We start from the raw sequence: 20,424 nt of genomic DNA, 5'->3' as shown, positions 1-20,424 counted from the left end.
CATAATGTCAGTGGCATTGCATTTTTTGTCAATACCTTGTGAATCCTTTCAGAACTAAGTTTATTTCTAAATAATGGACTGGAAAGAAAATATAAATTGTTTAAATTGCACACATACTAGTCCAGCAAACATTCAATTTTATACCTACATAAGTAAAGTAATTTGATATTAAATTAATTTCATTGCACTAGGATATTATGCTTATCCGGAATGTGCTGCTAATGAAAAACTGATCGTAGCTGCTGCCCTACAGCTTTGTGTTGAAAGCATCCTCACACTGTTTATTTTTCTTTTACCTTCCTTCCGTTACGATGTTCCGATATGAAATGCGCTTCCGTGTACGTTTTTCGGTATACAGCGTTTTTAGATTTTCATCTGAAATAATGTTATTAAATTATCTTAAAAAAAATAAATTGCAATTTCTGCTCAACTGGTTACTGTTTTCGCAACTAGAGTATTTAGCCCAAACTGAATTATATTTGTTCAAAGAAGACGTTTAAAAACGTTGGAAAAGTGATCAATTTTGCTTCTGTCTAGGGGAATGCCATTTTCAATTTCTACCGAAAGTTATCTGGAAAATATACATCATTTTGATCAATGGTATTTACCTCCGGGGGAACCTGTACAATCAAGCAAAAGGTTAGTTCGGTTTTGCAGGAACTGATGACCTTTGGTGAGAGCAAAACACTCCGTACCCATGTACATGTACAGAAAGAAGGTTAAGAGCAAGTGCCGATTCTATTGCCCCTCAGTTTCCCCCCAGTCAATTGCGGAACATTATTGCTACTTTTTTGTGCTAACTTAACATTTCTTCCCCGAGTAGGAGCAGTAACAATGCAATGGATCCGTTGTTACCGGCGGCGGCATGGGTATGGTAAATGTTTTTCGGATTTTTCCCTTATTTACCAGTTGTACACGAAATCGTGCACCTTTAGACTTCGGCTGCATTCGATACCTAGCTGTTGTGTCGTTCATTCTGGAGAAAACAGGATGATTGCAAAACGATTATATTTTCCTGTGGTGTGCCGTTTTTTGAATCATAAAACTGACTTCTTAGGAAATTGGAATCGATTCGGTAATAAATCTTTGTTTCAATTTTCGTTTCGTTCGACTGAGGTTTGCTGGAATTATGAAGCCATCGAATGATTTTTGTTTCACTGAACTTTCTAGGAAATGAGCTAAGATTTGGAACAATAATGCTTGCAAGAACATGATACGACTATACTGTAATTTTGGAATTCTCTCGAGCAATTATGTTGATGCAGAATTATAAATAACCTTGAATTGCTTGACTCATTTTCTTGGTTGACAATTACACGGGTTGTATTCAACCATTTTAATGGATAATATTCGAATGAATGTAAAATCATAAGAGGCAATCACATTATCCGCCGTAAGAGGATGCATTCGTTGTACAGAATTGTAAGACTTTCAAATACAATGAAATTACCATATTCAGTTTAATCCCCATCCTTCAGCTACTATTACGAACCGTTTAATGATGCACAAGCATCTGCTCTTCAAGAGAATGAAGCGCAGCGCTCGGAATCTCCATGTAAAACATGTTTCATTCCCATAAAAACTAACCAATGAGAACAGCCTACAAAACGGCATCGCATATTTGTGCAAGTGCGGAAGCTGCAAAGTGAATGCCAACCAACCTGAAGGCAATGCAAACAGTGTACGAGCAATTGCAGTTCCGTTCCGTTGACAAACGACGACGGCACCGACGATGATGGGGGTTTCTTGCCTGGTGGATCCAAAGAGCCGTCTGTGGCAGCTGATTGCATCGGGACTTACGTGTGTTTCCCCACGTCTAATGTTCCCACATGGATTTACATCCGCTCTGTGCTCGTCGGATTGATTTCTTAGAGTCGAGCACGTCCTGCTGGTGTTTGGTGACAAAGAAGGCAAGCCGTGCCAAGCAGCAGCTGGATGATTGCTTTTTACTATACATTTGGTATCCTTACACCGTGTGCAGTGTGAGCCTGTGCACGAACAGTTTCGTTCAACAAACAGTGCTCAGGTGTCCGGATAAAAAGTAATGGAAACAGGAAAATATAAAAAGCGCTGATTTCAAATTGATGTCAGCTTTTTGAGTCAATACATCAAATGAATCAAGGATTTGAAAGATTCGATGGAGTCCAACGGTCATATACGGTAAGCCCATGATGTAGGATAACAAATGTTACAAGCTTGTCGGAATTTATTGTGCAATCAGAAACACAAAGTGGTAGGATTGTAGTACGAGATGATTCGACGTGGAAACAAGCAGCTGAGAGCATGAATGGTGAAGCATCAAACGGCGTTGGTCGCGTTCTTCGCCTTATATGTAGCAGCTGTCTGACAAAAATAATATGGATATTTCCCAGAGTTTCGAATGTATCCCATCAACTCTCTGAAATGTGAATAACGGTAGTTATTTGTACGTTTGAGTTTCTACTTCCGTGTGAATGCTGATTTCCGTTTGAAAAATGATGCTTTCTCTAAAAAAATGCTATAAGAGCTAACATGCTCTTAATGGACGGAATGTGCGAGCAGCAGCAGAGCACATTCCGTGTGTCTTATTCGAGTGCCCTCCAGTCGGGTATAGCTTCTATCAATGGAACAATCCGAACTGAGCCAAATGCTCTGGATGCATCTCACGGCATTTAATGAAAGAGGCAAGATCTCTCATTAGTGCAGGGTTGTCAGTATTCTTGTTGCGATTCGAAGGCTTTGATTTTATTTGAATTTTTTGTTGTAACGAGAAATTATCCATAAAAACCAAAGGATTAAGCAACAAATAACAGATTTACTTCCAATAGTACCTCTCACTAATCCCAATTACATCTTTAACTGTTCGAGCTTATATTCAATAGGTAGGTACATATTAAGCAAAGAGAAATCGGGAATATCTGTTTCCTTGTCTGAAACATTCGTTTCTAGGAAGGTAAAAGCCAAAAAAATGTCGCGAAATAATTTTTTTTTAATATTTTTATGTTCTTTTATATTTAGCGTTCTATAAAAAATATAAAATATCCTGGTCTTCTAATTCTAAAGGTACAAAAATGAAATATTTTTGAGATTATTTATAAAAAAATTAAACTTCAATGTATTTTTCTGAAAAGCTAAATCAGACACAACACTTTGAAGAAAATCTTACAAAACCTAGGGTAACCAATGTATTTTGGACCCCATCAGCAGCTGGAGCTAGAGGTGTGCGCCGGTCAGATTATCGGAGGCGGCGGCGTCGCCGGCGTGACGCCGTTCGTTACTATCGGCGGCGGCGGCAGCGTGCATCGGCGTGCGAGTATTTGACATCGTTAAATTACCGCATTTCGTATAAGTTTAAGCAAACTCTTTTCAAAAATCGAACTAAAGTTGACAAGTAAAATACATTTTAATAATGCTTATTTTGTGAATGATTTTTAATGACCCTTAAATCTTTGAATAATTTTTTATTTGTATGTTTGCGAATACGCGATATGGTAGACACTAGTACGTAAAAGGCAGGGAAGATTGGGATACGCACCCCATCTTTCGATTTTATGCCGTACATATGAATGTGCGATTGCTGTAGATCGAATTTAAATTTCAGTTTTCTGCCAATGTGTTTTTTTAAATATTACATGCATTGCGTATAATAGACGGCGCCTAAAACTAGGCGGGTGAAATCAGCAATGTTGCAAATCGAGCAAGAAATAAAATATGCCCATGCGAGCGAGTATAAGCAGCATCCAGCGCTTACGCAACTGACGCAAGCGTACGATAAGCAACCACCGATGCTGCGTGCATACATCCTGCTACCTACTTACTAGCGAGCGCACAGCCTCGAAATGTATTTCTGCACAGCCCGCTCACAAACCCTACAACTTGTAAGAAGCCAACAGTCCGTGCGGACTAGCGGCATACTAGGATATATGGATACTTATTTTCAGTGTTGGGCACCGCTAATTCGCTAATTCGCTAACCGACCAACCGAGGAACGATAGTGATACTTTATAATTTATACTCAGACTAGCTGAATTGTTGCTGGTCCATAATTCCAAATGAAGTGCTGTTTATTTTAAAATTAATAAACTGTAAAGCATTTCATCCATTATAATAGGTTTTGATCTTAGTTAAATTAAGAAAAGTCGTGTAATATATACAAATTAGTAATAAGTTGTACAGTAATAGATTACAATGCAAGTTGCTGCGATATGCTCAAATATAGACAGTGACTGTTAATTTGCAGTTTGCGATTAGTGATTAGCGAAATTTCCACGATTATCGAGCAAATTGTATCGGTTAGCGAATTAGCGGTGCCCACCACTGCTTATTTTGCATTTTTTTCTTTTTTGTTCACCTTACGTCCTCACTTGCACACGCGGATAAGACTGCGAGCCCTCGCGAGTGATCGGTGTCAGCTGCTTGGACTGCAATGACGAGCGAGAGCGGCGACTGTGGTCGATAGCTAAATACACACTCGCAAAAACTTGTCGCAATGCATGAAAAAATAAGAGCGAGAGTCCGTAGGAGATACTCATGCTGGCGTGTTCGTTAGAACTAAAACGCGCGTGTGAGAAAATTAGACCACACGAGTGCGGTCTTGCAACACTGGAAATCAGTATGGGGGTAAGACCCGCACCTAATTTTGGCACCAGTCAGTTTACAACCGCGAAATGAAAAGCAATACTAGCTCTCACCATTCCCTTTTTCTCCTCACTCTAAAAATTTTATTACTTTCTTCTACCGTCCCTTCGTCAATTGTAAAAGAACTACAGTTTCAAAAAATATTCTTTTTCCTTTTTCTCAAGCTGTGATTAGTTTACAAAGCTCAAAAGTTATAAAAGTCTTTGCCAAGCTTCTACCAATAAAACCAAAAAAAAAAAATTTTTTTTCAATACGGTGTGTAGTTTCTGAGAGAAAGGTACATAAAGCTTGAAAATCGTGTTTTTACAGGAGCGGCGTTTTATTCCAGCGAGGTTGTTCCACGCCGCAGTGGAATGCTTATGTGTTCGATCGTTTTTCGGTCACTTCCCGTGGTCGGATCATTACAAAATTAGTATCAAAATAAACAAAAAAGACTGCAGAATCTGAAATGAAAAATTTGACTTTGGTCGCTTATGTCTTTTTAAAAATGAATAAGCACCGGGAAGCAAGACAGAAGTTTGACAGAAAACGTCATGCTAAAATTCGTTTACGTTAGGTTTTTCGATTCGCACTCAGTTGGACGCATGGTAACACTCAGAGTACAGCAACACGGCAGTTTAATTGAATCTCAATTAAAGGTACATTATAAGAATGAATTCACAAAACGGGTTTACTATGTGCTGTCAACATGTTGACCCGCATTTTTGACAATGTTGGACTATATCGTCGGTGTGGGTAAATATGGCTTCGGCGGCGTGGGAAAAAGGCCCTAGGCGGCGCGCCGGTTCTAAATCATCGGCGGCGGCGCGTGCAAAAGTGTCGGCGGCGGCGGCGCACACCTCTAGCTGGAGCTACATAATTTGGACACTTACAGCAAATTCAAATGAAAGTGCCCAAATTATATACAGCTGCTGATGGGGTCCAAAATAGGTTGGTTACCCTATCGTTATGCACATTTGACCTGAACACTAGCACCATCTATAATCGACATTCCCAATTATTAACTTATAACAGGAGCAACTCTAGGACAAGTAAATATTTTATGAGTGGCATTCTTCTCCTTTCGTTAAAAAGCGCCACTTTGACGAATACGAAGACATTTCCAACCCACGGTATATTTGAAATGACTATCAGAGCGTGCGTAGAATGGGACAGTGTGTGTTATGTCTGTGGCTAAACAAAATATCTTTTACTTGCTACTTAAATCATCGTAACCGGTTTGGTGGTTCAAAAATTATGACGTTTCAAAGAAAGATCTAAAGCCAAAAATTATAATTATGATCATGAACCTCAGCTCACGAAGTGGACACTAAACGCCAAATAAAAAAAACTGGATCTAAAATTTGCAACAAAAAAAAATTATAGCGGTGGTTATTTACAACCCAAGTAACATTTCGGGTTTTATTACACGTTTATGATAGCCTTTATGACCAAAACTGGCCACAAAAACCGCAATAAGAGTGCAGTAAAACTTATATTTTTACTTGGGAATCGACAGAGGAAACTGGTTAAAGAAAGTAATGAAGCAAAGGTGTTGATAGCATCTCAGGGGAGACAAGGCGTGAAGGGGAAAACGCGGAAACTTAGGGGATCCGCGGATCGAACTAAGCTATATTGGGAGCTTATTATAACCGCATTTGAATCCAACTGGCTAGAGACTACCCAGCTAGCACCAACTCGTATATCAATGTACGAAAACTATCGTAAATATCTCCTAACAAACTCAAAATCGTAACTAAAGCTGGATAAAGTGGGATCAAGTTGATTTTCTGTCGTATATAATGATGACTGACATACATACGATTTTCAGCACAAAATCGTAGAGTAGTACGGAGCGACTCGCGCTTAATCGGATATTATCGTATATAAATACTTATATGTATAGTCGTAACGCTCAAAATTATTCGTAATCACGTATATCGCCTCCAAAATAGTACGGATATGCCTATTTTGCGCATGAAATACGATTTATTTAGCATGCATATCTGTACGTAATGCTGATTTTTACCTTTTTTTATACATATGAAAATGCTAGCTGGCTACAATTTGTTGGAAGCCACGACTAAGCCGGAAGTTCACTGTTCAACAAAGGTACTACCGTGAATTCGGGTGAAATTGATCACTTTTTCGAGTATTTTTTAAATATCTTTGAATAGAAACATATTTAGGAAGATGATTCAATTTTAAAATAAGTACTGTAGTGCTGGCTACACGACAGTATCATCTATATCTTATATAAATAGTTTTATTTTAGATAAAACTTAATGTAATCGTGAAATTGAAAATTTACAAATAACGGGTGAAATTGATCACGTAGAAATCAAGACGATATTGCTATTAAACCATACGCTCTGACAGCAATAACCTTACATGCAGTATAAAATCTGGCGTAATCGAGATATTGCCTGTATGTAGGCAACAATGTCGCGTACAGCAACTAGCACAAAAATCAAACAGTCAGCTCTACATTAGCATGGTTGATGCATCTGCTAAATAAATATGAACGATAGAAAAGATATTAAGCCAATTTTAGCATCGTAATCGTTTGTTTTTGTTTAAACATTGCTGTATATATGTGTAAATGTACGATTTTCGTATACAATCTTCACCAATCTAGTGAAACAAATAATTTAATTCTCCTCATATACGGGAGCTTGACTGTCTCTTTGAATGTGTAGTTGCATTTCGCTATGTAAGCACAAACCGATCTCTTGCACTCTCATGCAACTGCCATATGGAGCGTTTGTAAAATTTGTGCGAAGTATTGTCTGTCTTTTGCACCCTTTTATAAATCTCCATTCTGCTTTACAGAAAGAATAAACTTTCGCAGGTGGCAGCTCCATTTCGCACCCATAGCGATCTAGAAATCTATGTTGCCTCAGTTCATGATGTTATCAATCGTTTTATTTCGTAAAAGGTCAAATCAAACAATTTCTGTCGCATAATTTTATTCATGGAAATTATCAAAGCACAGCCAGATAATTAGAGAATCGAATTAGTTCTATCAAAATTTCCTTCTGCAACGAAATTTGTATTAACAGCAAGGAGTTTTATCGGGCATGTTGAAAATTGCGATTCGATCAAAATAGTAAATTTTAAAAAATCAAGCCATTTACAAGATCAATCTTGCTGAAAGCCGAGTGACTTTGACCTGTAACTCAATCTTTATATGGATGGGTGCATATTCAGCTTTATGAATCAGTATAAACGTAGAATAAAGAGTTTTTTACTCGTTAGTCCAAGCTGATCAATTTCACCCGACTGATCAATTTCGCCCGAATCGACGGTATTATTACTAGAGTTCGTCAAAATGATAATTATATATCGCTTTTGTTGGTATCGTTAGCACCTTTCTTAAGGCCAAGCCAGCGTACTAGGGAGAGAGAAAAAAGACGTAGCAAAACTTTCAATGCGAGTGCACTTTTATTAGATGGTTTAGAATAACTGTAGTGACATATCATATCAGGTACGGATTTAACACACAATGATGTATTCCAAAAACTACGCTGTAGCGTTATTTAAGAAATGTTCAAGATTTTCTTGTTCGCTCCAACGCTGTTTGATGCTAGCGCTGCCTCGGCCTTAAGGACTGCTGCGAAACTATCACTGAAAGAGGAAAGAGGAAATATAAACAGTGCGTCCAGATATTAAAAGACTCGAGCTTTAATTGTCTCCGAACTAGAAGACGCGTGGACCGTGAAGACCGTTGTGTGGAATTCAGTTTAGCTAAGGCTTCATTGAAACGGGAGGTAACGCAGATCAAACGCAATTAATTGCTACAGGAAACTGCGTCGAGAAGCTTATGCCAACGCCTGGGGCGATGCGTACCGCATCGTGATAGTGAAAGTCAAACGTCCTGCGACAGCTAGGTAGATGTTCCCGGATAAGAACAACTGGGACAACGTTGATGCTCTGCACATCTCTAATGATAAACTAGTGGCAGTGGCTAGACGGAATTTGCGGAATTGCCGGAGCTGGATACAGACGCTCACTGGACATGTTCAGGACAGTGTTGCAGGAATGCCTAGAAGAAGGTAGCTTCCCGGACAGATGCAATTTCCAGAAGCTAGTGCTGAAACCACAAAAGCATTCGATGAATCCGACGTCATATAGGCCGATTTGTCTGCTAGAAAAACATGCGTAAAACTTCTAGACGAGGTACATGAAAGTTGAAAACGGTCTGTCGAATATATAGTTCGAGTTCCGAAGAAGGAAATGCTATTCAAACAGCGGAGTGGTCGAGCGAGCCGAGAAGTTGTCTAAAAAGAAGCAAATGGAAATCGTTTATGCGCCGTTACAACTATCAATGTGAAGAACGCCTTAAATCGTAACAACTGGGATGCCATCACCGAATTAGTTCGTAGGTTCGTAGGTTCCAGGATATCCATCCACAAGTTTGAGAAGTTACTATCGGAACTGGGTGCTTGTTTACGAGACCCTCCAGAGACGTAAAACGGTGAACATTACGTCAGAAGTTCCGCAAGGCTCCATCCTCTTTCCGACGACGCTTTGGAACGGGATGTACAACAGTGTACTGACTCTGAAACTGACCAGAGTCGCGATGATCTTCAGCTTTGCGGATGACATTGAGCTACTGGCAACTGAACCACCAGGAAGTGAAATTCCAGGCTACAGAGGCGATTGGAACGTTCGAAAACTAGATGCACGGAGCAAAGCTGCAAATTGCCCATTATAAAACGATTAGTAACTGTAAACCAGTGAGTCCGTGCGGTCAGTACTTACCGTCAGAGAGCACATTATTGACCCATCAACGCGTGTAGTCCAGAATCTGGGAGTAATGATCGACGACCGGTTGGACTTCAACAGCTACCTCGACTACGCTTGTGAGAAGGCGGTGAAGGATTTCGATGTGGTGGCCAAAGTCAGGCCGAATAGTTGCGGTCTAAGTGGTAGCAAGCATCCCAGATAACACAAAATCGTAATAGAAAGTTCACATTAAATCGTTTTCATGTCAATTTCATATTGGAGTTCTATAATGATTAGAGTATGTCAAATTGAAGTGAACAATAAGTTGTTTTGCAGTGGTGCGTGTCTTCATATACAATTCATGACTGTGAATTATAAAGCAGGATAGACAATTGCAATATTTGATTATATCTATATCATATATTCAGGAGTATTTAGTTGCGTGTTATAAAAACTGCGCAAAATAGAATTACAAATAGTTGTCAAAATTTTCGCACGTATATCGCGCCACTTTGGTATATATATGCTCTTATATGGCGTGAAATATAACTTTATCGTTCAGATATGATTTCGTATACCTCAGTTGCAATCGAGATATACAAACCAAATGGTTTACTGGGATCGGTTACTGGCTAGTGTACCATAGTCGATACTGCGGCCCGGGGTCCAGCCTGGATCCCAGCACTACGATCCAAGCGGAATCGCGTGGAGCTGAGAATCACCTCTGTGTACAGAACAATGTCATCGGCGACAGTAGTGTGATCGTTGAAATGATCCCAACTAGCATCACGCTTGTGAAAGACAACGACACTTACGGACGACGAAACACTACTGGAGCTCGGAAGCTGGCAAAGAGGGAGTTGGCCGTACCGTAGATAGACTCATACTGGTTCGACCTGGTTGAATACAGGTGCTTCAGACCTTACCTGCACTGGCTGGGACATGCAGTGACACCTGTCTGTTCAGAATGCGGCATGAGGTAGAAGGAACAACGGAGCACGTTGTCTTCGAATGTCCATGGTGGTGCGAAGCGAAATGCCTTCCCAGGCCGTAGATAACATAGTAAACGAAATGTGTCGGAACGAGAACATTTGGAAAGCTGTCAGTAGTGTAATAGCATTGCTTACGGTGTGTCAGTCAACAAACAACATTAGCGAGGACACCTAGGAAGACGTCATGGAAGCGGATAAGCAAGCACGAAGTAGTGACACAGTGGTTGGTCAGAAATCCTGCGAGGATGACCATAAGGAAATGAAAGTCATGACGGTCACTATTTCTGTATTGGTACACGTCTCGTACACGACTGATGCAGAGAAATTAGATGGTCGAATAACACAATGCTACAAGTCTGAGAAAAAAATTCTTCGCGGGTGACTACGGCGCTTAGAGACGTGCGTGGGCGCCCCAGGGGAGTAAATTGCGACCTGTGGTAACCCGCTTCACAGCCAATGATTTTCTCTTATTACAAAGGAGACGTTATGCTCAATAGTTCTGATGGATAAAAAGTTTTCCTTTGCAATTCGTCGACCAGCTAACATCGCTTAAGCTAAGTCAGCAATTAGGTTTTATTTTGAAAACCTAAGAATGAAAACAGACAAAAATTTGACCGAATTTTACAGCCCTAAAGTCGCATATTTCTAGACCGTTCGACCTTCGTACCTTAGAGAATTCGAAAATGATTCATCCGCGTTGCGCTACGAAGCTTGCTCAGGTACCATGTTAGTTGAATACAATAAGCTAATAATAAAATGTCACCAAAAATTAAATGTCTTACAGAGCATCTTAACTTCTTCATTTGAACAGCCATTCTGACAACCCTTGCCGTTCTCTCTCTCAGAATGTTTAACTCTCCTCGGCAACTGACGATCACAGCCACAGCAGCACAGCACGAGACATTCAACAAACCACCAGAAAACTGCTCTCCCCCAACTGATAACAGATTGGGAAACGTTTCCCACTGTCCCTCCAAGAGTGTATGGCAGCATTTGGTCTCTACTCGGTGGAGGTGTTCCAAGTCCCTCATCGCTCCTCTCCACCAGTGTGCCAGCCATAGTACAGTCAGTCAGCTAGTCAGTCAACCAGCCAGTCAGTATGCGGGCGCTGTGGAAAACCATCATCCTCGGAGCATAAGCATAAAGCAGCCAGCCTGCATAGTAGCTAGCCGAGTAGCAGCAGCAGCAGGCATACGGATAGCGTCCTAGTCGGGAATCAGTTTTTCCAGGGCAATCATCGAGTGTGGTAGCGTTTTCGAACAGCGCAGTACAGCTCACAGTAGAGTACAGTACAAAAAAACCGATTTGCCGCTTTCTTTCCTTCAGCAGCATCCGGGTTGGTTGGTATTTTCTTTATCGGTTTGGCGCGAATCACGGGAAACCAGCGACATTGATACCGTGCTGCTGCGTGCGAGTTTTGTAGGTTTTGTTGTTAACAGGTTGGCTGTTTGGTACGGATGAGGGTGTAAATCGGGCGTCTCGTCGTTAAATGTTAAAGTTGAGCCGCCGCTTTATGGAGATGAGAAGTGGCAAAGATTTTACAGTTTCTGTGTGTTGACAGAAAGGTTTTCTTTTTCCAGGTGCGGATTAAGTGATTATGTTTATTTTGTCAGTGGAAAAAAAGGTCGTGTAAGGTGTTGATTGTTGGTAGAGTAGCGTTAATTGACCTTTGAGAATTGTGTTTTTTGCACCGGGTGAGTCAAGTGAAACGTGTATCAGTGACGGAGGAAACTTCAATTTAATTTACAATTAACAAAAAATAAAATTATCAATACAACTTTGCTGGAGAATTGCACTTTCTTGAAGTACCATACATACAAGTGCACCTAGAAGTAGAGTTTGCAAATTGAAATTGGGATGTGCTAGTTAAACGGTGAGTATGATAATATTTTAAATATAGTTGATGAAATCAAAAATAAGTAACTTTTTATAGCTGCGCTTCCATAACTGATTCGAAATCACTGAAAAAATAATACAGTTCTAAAGAATTTTTAGGTATGATTTGACTGAAACAATATTACCAAGTTGAACGCAGTATTAATTGTACGGTTTTATATGCATAAATGAGAACAAAACAACGTAAAAACAACTATATAATAATTTCCAAATTTAAGGATTGGTCATGGTTTATAACAGTGATGGCCAAACTACGGCCCGCGGACTGGTTTGATGGATGATGGACGGGAACTATAGGTTGGATTTATTAATGTCAGAAGTCATTTCGGGCCGCGGATCTATCGAGGAGATCTGATTTAGCCCGCATTATGCTTATACCGTGAGCACCACTGGTTTATACTTATTACTGTTTTATCCACAAAAATTTATTCCAGTCCACTTTTTTTGGGTAAAAAACATTTCGCATATAATTTGATCAAACTTTTTGGTGGATGATGCTCAATACCTATAATTGATACACTTTCCTTGTAAACCCAATATTGATAATAAGAGCAAAATCACATCAATAAATTTACCTTGGACAATGTTTTGAATCGACCGAAATCAGACACATGAAAATTCTAAGCAGTTGGACAAACTTGTACTGTCGAATATTTTCTATTAATGTCAATTGCACAACATAAAACAATCACGTGTTGGTTAATACCCTGCCTCGTCATCTCGGAAAATACGACTCAGCACATTTGAATACATAAGATCCTCGGGAAACCGGCCACCATTAGACAAATCCGAATATCTTTGCACCGGATGTTATTGACAGTTTTATGAATCGCAAAATTTTAGTTCGTAGCCCGTTCCTTCTTCGCGTTGGTTTCATCCACTTTTATCCAATCTAATCGTGAAACCAAACTGGAGGTAGACTTAGGAAGAGCATGCAAAATGTTGATACCCGATTCTTTTGCGGCATCCGCTCGCTATGCTACTCGTCTCTTGCTAATACGAGAAACATTTACATCCAGCGCAGCAACTTAATTAATTCATTTTCGAACTGCCAGCATTACGTATCACCGCATCCCGACCATTTTGCGGAAATCGGATTTGAGTTTATATGTTTCACTTGCCATGCCATACGTAACGGTTTTTCTATGCTTTGCTCCAAACGGTCTCACGCAAAAAATTATAGGTATCCACCGCCGTATTAATCCACTAACGGTATCGAATTTTGGTGGTTTATGGGAAATCGCGATTTCTTCCGCCCAAAATCATTTCGTCCGAGCAATTGGCACACAACCTCTAGCTTATGATTTGATGGTGGGAATGCTGTTGATCGAATACTACTTAGATTCTGTGTCCAACTGTGCCTTCTTCTAATGATCCATCTGACATGCAACCACTTACTTCGGGACATTTTCTCGTTAGATCAGACCTAAAATTAGTACCGGACATTAACGTGTATCGTTCACGGTTCTACCGACTTTGATACTGACAACAAATGTGTCAGCTACTCTGAAACAGATACCATCTGGAATACGTTTCCGCTTTGCAAGGTCGATCGAAATAGTGAAACTCACCTATAAGGACTGAAATCGAACGCTTTGCTGTCATCAAGATATGAAATAACTTCTGGAACGAATTGACCGATTGGTGGAATCGTTCAACTGTATCCTATAACTGAGGGAATCATCCGTGTGGTCACCTTTCAGATACTGTAGACACAGAACGTGCTTCCAGCTGCGAATCAGGTTACAGAAATACAATTTTAATTGAAAACTCTGACAGCGTTGCAACGTTCTCACGTGATCCAGAAGAGTGGCCAAATTTCGGGCATACTAGTCAAGTGCCTAGCCCACCGCAGATTGCTACATTGTATTACCTTAACTATATCAGCATATTTGTATAATTGATACAGCTCGTAGTTTATGCTGCTGAACCACACTTTATTTTTCATTTTCAAGTATAGATCTTAGAATTTTCCACTCAAAAGCTGTCGTCGTTTAGTTACCTTTAGCGTTCATGATGTCCGTAAAGGACCACCGGATTAGTGTTCTTTAAAGCGCCAGTTTCGTGCGAATTTGCAAACTACGGGACTCTCGCTGGCTACGTAATCCTTGAAAGCCCGAATCACGACTGCAATTTGTCGTTTTACTTCGCGGCTTACATGTCACGAGCGTATCAAGGTAAATGAATTCTCCCACTGCTTCATATCGTTCACCATCCAGCTCCATGTCGACACAAACACCATTTGAACTCTAATGTTCACTACCAGCAACTGTGTGCTTCGTTTTGGCGGTGTCAATGGAGAGTCCCAATCTCGCTACTTTCCGTATGAAAGGCCTAAGGTCTATTTCACAGCCACACAATCAAGAAGCATGTGTGAAGAATTTCGTGATGATAGTCCTGTTCTTTTCCACGTTTGCTCTTCGTTTTACACCTTCCAAGGCGATGTGGTATAGCCGGTTAAGGAGTGCATCGTCTAGCTTCTATTCACCCAGCCGAGGTCTTATCGTTTGACCTAATTGTATGCCGCCTTAAAGTCCACTAACAGATGATGAGTCTGCAAGTTGTACTTCCGAAACTTGCCAGGTAACGTAAGCAGCAAATGAACCGCTTACTGGCATATCTGGCATTTTATACTGCACGTTGTTGTATATTAGCTTTTTGACTGCATAGGTGTTGTAAACTGGCATCCAAAATTCTATTCAAATTCATCGCGTCAGTAATCAGCTGCAAATAAGCATTATCAACATTATAAGAATAGCAGCCGTATATTTTGCTGTATATATAAAGTAGTCGTATATTTTGCCAAATTATTGGATTGCATTTGAATAGCATTGGAGATGTTTTTTCGTGACCTGGGTTTAATGTTGCGAATAGTGCGAGAAGTCAACGTTGCCTGCTCCCTCGTGAGTCAGTATGAGAAGCATAGCATTCAACGCTTACACCGCTCACGTCGGCGTAAATGAAATAGCCGCCGGTGCTGTGTGCAGACATTCTGCTACCCACACACTCGCGCACGCACATTTTCACATCGTCTTCTTGCATAGCTTATTCGCGATGGGTAATCGGCATAAGCAGCTCGGGCTGCAACGACGAACGACGAGCGACGACCGTAGCTGTTAGTTAAACATACACTCGCAGAAACTCGTTGCAGTGCATGAATAAATAAGAGTGAAAGTCCGAAAGAGATGCTTATGCCGGCGTGTTTGTTAGAATGAGTTCGCGTGTGTGAGAAAATTAGACCACACGAATGTGGGCTTCGCAACACTGCCTGGATTGTCTAACAATGAACACAGGACAAACGTCTGATCCATCGTGAAGCGACCCTCAATGAAACCAGCTTGCTACTCGTCGACGAAGGATTCAGCTAACAATCTCAGTCGACAAAACAGGATACGGAAAAGCACCTTACAGACTGAATTGAGTAATGTAATTCCTTGATAGTTTTTGCACTCGAGTTGATGTACTTTTTTGAAAATAGGGCAAATGAGGCCATCCAACCACTCCTCTGGCATTTGTTCTCCCTTTTAGATCCGGTGGGTTGCTTCGTACAGCCGGTTGCTCCTCGCTTTTAGAAGTTCACTGTCGGTGCTTTAAATCTACCGAAGCAAAACTTCTGACTCGAGCAGATGATAAAGGAATACAACCACCTCAAGAACATTATCATTACGTCATTCCGTAACGCTGGACCAACAGTTCTCATAAGTTTGCAAAATATTGAACTGTTGGCTCCTCTCAAAAACCGCGTGGATCATTCAGTTGAGCCTATCGCGGTGCGGTGCGCTATTGGCTGGACAGTCTACGGTTGTCGCTTGAAATCTGGCGAATCGAGCAAATTTTTGAGCTTCCGCAAGGTCACAAGTTTGTCGCTGGCAAAAAAATTAGGCAGCCAGTTGCAAAACTAGCAGTCGAGGGGATGACTGGGGGTTCTGCAACAATACCAATTGGTCCTACCAAGATTCACGGGGCGGAAAATATTCTGACGACACTGCTAACTCAGTGCAATCACGAGCGAGCAAATACAACACTGCTGCTAACAGATACGAATGTTGTGCAAAACGTAAACAAACTATTTGCAAACAACAATTAATGTAAACAAAGTAATTTGCGGCTTCGTCACTAACGAGAATGACATTAGCTGGGGCTCGTGTATGTAGGAGTGAGAGGGGAGCAAAGAGTGTAGGAGTGGATCCGGGAGTTTGAAATTTCATGTTGTTGATATTATTCCTACCACAAACAGCCTCAGTGGCTTACTTACTAAATCAGCTCCAGGTCGTGCATTCCTCTGCTGTACGAAGAAGTCGTCTCCATTCCACTCGGTCCATGGTCGCAATTCGCCAGCCACGTAGTCTGCGTAGGGTCCGCAGGTCGCCTTCCACTTGATCGATCCATCTTGCTCGCTGCGCGCCCCGCCGTCTCGTTCCAGTCGGATCGATATTGAGAACTTTTTTAACCGGGCTGTCGTCCGACATCCTCACGACGTGCCCAGCCCATCGCAGGCGACCGATTTTTGCGGTGTGAGTGATGGGGTGTTCCCTAAGCAGCTGATGCAATTTATGGTTCATTCGCCTCCTCCACGTTCTGTCTTCCATCTGCACTCCGCCGTAGATGGTGCGCAACACCTTCCGTTCGAAAACACTAAGGACGCGTTGGTCCTCCTCGAGCATAGTCCAAGTCTCATGGCCGCGAAGGACTGCCGGTCTAATCAGCGTCTTGTAGATTGTTAACTTCGTGCGGCGGCGAATTTTTTTCGATCGCAGCGTCCTACGGAGTCCAAAGTAGGCACGATTTCCTGCCATAATGCGTCTTTGTATATCTCTGCTGGTGTGCTTGCCTGCGGTAACCAATTAGCCCAGATACACGAACTCGTCTACCACCTCGCTTTCATCACCGTCTAAATGAATCCGGGGAGGGAAGTTCACTTCTCTAGATCTACCACCAACCTTGGCAACCCGAAAAAAAATTTACATTAAATTTTGTAGTAGAAACAATGCATCTACATACAACAGTTTTTATTGTGAACATTGAAACTTATGGTAAATTTATTGTAAAAGTACCCAAATTCAAATTTTATTGATATTTTTGTTTCTTATTTTACGCTACAGAATTGGCCATATTTCATCATAACTTTACTGCCTTTTTTAATTATATTTTATTTTTTCGCCTAAAAAATTACCATAAAAGGACGATAACTTTTACAGTAAATGAAAATTTTTGTCCGCTAAAAACTAGATTTTTATATTGTTAAGATACTTAACAACCGGTCATTTTTATGGTAGAATCTCTGAAAACCATGAAAATTATGGTCCACAACAATAAGTTTGATAGTTTGGTTATCTTTTCGAACGATAAAATTAATTGTTTTTACTGTATTTTGTATCCTACTGTAACTATAATTTTTATCATCGTGTTATGGTTATTTTTTTTTCGGGAATCTTCTTCTACGTCTTTTGAGCGAGTTGCAAACCCGTAATCACTTCTTTGGCATTTTCATAAATTTGCGATAAAACCATTCCGATCTTCTGATACGGCACTTGAAAGTAAGCGTAAACAAACAAGTTAACTCATTATTAAACTTTAAACATTTTACATTTTTTTCCTGCCGCACCTTGTATATTGTATATTTCAGCTGGCTGAGAAAGACTGGAAAAGATTAAATGTAAGTTTGCCAAATGTATAAAATTATTTCATCGCCAAAATAAATTTTCTAATTTTGTGCTACACAGTGCAAAGTGCTACAAAGAATCGTTTACCACTTCGAAAACTATCCGAACATACACATCAAGTAACGCCTACTTTAACATGAAACAATTTACACCAAAAAGTTAAACTATCATATTTTCGTATTGATTATCAATAACGAACGGAAACACAAAGTGGTTCCTCCCTGTGACAGGGTGATGATTAATGGTACGACTCCCCCGACTTTCACGCTATCTGCACGTGATATATTAAATTTTCTGCAATGAAACCACAGATCAGGTCGACCAGGGAATGGGGGGGGGGGGGGGGTAGGTAATGGCCGGCTGAACAAACCAATCACAAAATATTGAGTCTTCCACTATAGTGAGCGTGGCGTACGGATCAAAACTCCACCTTTGGGCGCCCATATTTTTACCATCATCATCATCATCATCATATCGGAGGAAAGTTGACACGTTTCGCCAGGAACCACCTCACCTTTCGCTTGATTGGTTTCGATTAAAATGATCAATGAACAGTAGAACGGAACGCAGTTTGAAGGTAACGAGAACCATGATTAATTGTTGAAAATTATTTTTGTGAGTGAAATGAAGGAAATAAATATCATGGAAAGGAATTGATACGTTTTGATGAACCTTGGGAACTCGAGCTGCCGTTATTCGTCAAATTTCACAATCAACTGTTATTTGTACTAAAGTTGAAAGGTTGAAAGTTTTTCCTAATGAGCTGAAAACATATGACAAACAGGGTGGTTTTGTTATTGATTATTAAGTTAGGTAATAAACTAGCTTGATGAATTAATTTGGCTAAAAATATATCACCTTCTTTTTCATGACATGTTCTCAGTGAATTATTAATTGTCCACATTTGTATCACAATTACATTAAATATTTTTAATAGACCCACTAAAGAATGTAATTAAATATGGACCGCAACAACGGGAAAATTATGTAATTCGATTCCTTTTCGGCACGCGAAGAAGCGAACGCAAACGATTTTCTCCTCTGTGACACCATTCAAACTTTCGCCCTCGCCGGGTGGTTAATTTGCTTGATTATGTTTATGTTTCCCAGCACAAGCGCTACCAAATGATAAGAGCTGCTTTGGGTATCTTGAATGAGGTGGCTTTCGGAGATGCTTTGAACAACAACGGGAAATTCCTAGAAGTGTCATCCAGCGTTACCGCTCGCCTTAAGTACGCAGCCATTGTCCTCCACCGGGGATGCGGTGCCAGGGGTAGTTAAGAGCAGACCAAAAGTCTAGGCGATGATAAGCTGTTAACGGTTTTGACCCTTTTTCTTGAGAAGGATTCAAAGCTGTTGTCTGATTGTCTGTCCGCTATCAAAACGACCGTGGATTCAACTGGTTGAATCTCACGAAATTCTCACTTTCCTAGCTTGTTTCTCGGAATGCCGATTGTTTTATTCTCACTTTTTTATAAACATTTCTGAAAATTTCAAACGCCGTTCGCTTTGAAAACTTCAAGCGTTGAAGTTTGTTGGCAAATTGTTTAAGTTATTAGATAATGGATATTTGGTCCAGCAGCTAAAGTAGTTATTCTACCTGATTTCGTGTGTCGTGTCTATTCAACCAACTACGAAAACTGTTTCATTAATGTTAGATGTTAAATAAAACGTGAAAATATAAGGAGAACTTCAACATTGAATATATCAATAATCCCATAATTTAAAAAATCCATTATTTAATAAGTTTTCGACGTAACCCAGAAGAACTAATTATGCAAAGAGTAAAGATTTTGAATTGCAAATCAAAAATTCGCCTCAAAACTCAGATTATCTGGTTACACTTTTGAAATGAATGAAGTCTGTAAGTAGGATGTGTGACTACTGAATAGTGCTAATTACGTATTGTAAATTATTTTCGAAACTCGTGTAACATACCTACACTCTAGCAGTATCGGTGTAGGTGATTAAATAACGCGGACAAGACAAACTGTGTCGACTAAGCTCGCAGCTGCATTTCCATTCAGAAGCACACCGGTATAATTGCGGAAAATCTATATTTAGAAATAATTTATCTTTGCCAGCATCCGTCCAGGAAGAGGAAGCTGTTTCACTCTAAAGCTAATTTACAATGTTTCAGAATGAAACCCGCAGCCAGAACGAAATATTGTAGCGAAGACGAGTGCAGGAAGCTAAAAATAAGTTTACCATTGTTATACCATTGCGTCGCTTCTTTTTTGTTTCAACGGCGCTAGTCGCTTTGGTAATTGCCTTGCAGTAGCTCTGGAGATGCTTTGAAGTAGAATCCATATCCATATCCTATATTTTCAATTATAACGAAGAAGCTTTTAAAGCTTTAACGAAAAACAATCTGTGATTTCCTTGCTGACACAAGTTGACTGAAATGGACCAAACTCTACGAGTTCTTTTCATGCATCGGCCATCAGTCTTTTTTAACACTTTGTGACAAATTCATCACCAAGAGTTGTTTTCAACCGTCGCTGGATTTGACGAAGGATAATCCTCAGAAATGCTAATTCGTTTGTTTT

General features: G+C 40.3%; 1 protein-coding gene across 2 annotated transcripts in view; it reads left to right on the top strand.

The window, feature by feature from the left end:
• The first annotated feature begins 11,575 nt into the window (after window positions 1-11,575).
• LOC128738571 (GTP-binding protein Di-Ras2) overlaps window positions 11,576-20,424 on the top strand; it is a 177,208-nt gene continuing 168,359 nt past the window's right edge. Inside the window, exons 1-2 of one of the 2 annotated variants that reach the window (XM_053833816.1) lie at window positions 11,576-11,656; window positions 11,897-12,189. The gene's annotated coding sequence lies outside the window, so the exon portion shown is untranslated. Of the gene's footprint in view, window positions 11,736-11,896; window positions 12,190-20,424 lie in introns of both variants that reach the window. The other variant, XM_053833815.1, reaches the window with a different exon arrangement.

This window comes from Sabethes cyaneus, chromosome 2 (assembly GCF_943734655.1).
Source record: "Sabethes cyaneus chromosome 2, idSabCyanKW18_F2, whole genome shotgun sequence".
In the NCBI taxonomy this organism is placed as follows: domain Eukaryota; kingdom Metazoa; phylum Arthropoda; class Insecta; order Diptera; family Culicidae; genus Sabethes; species Sabethes cyaneus.
The sequence above is the reverse complement of the archived record's forward strand: the minus strand, read 5'-3'. Positions and strand labels throughout refer to the sequence as shown.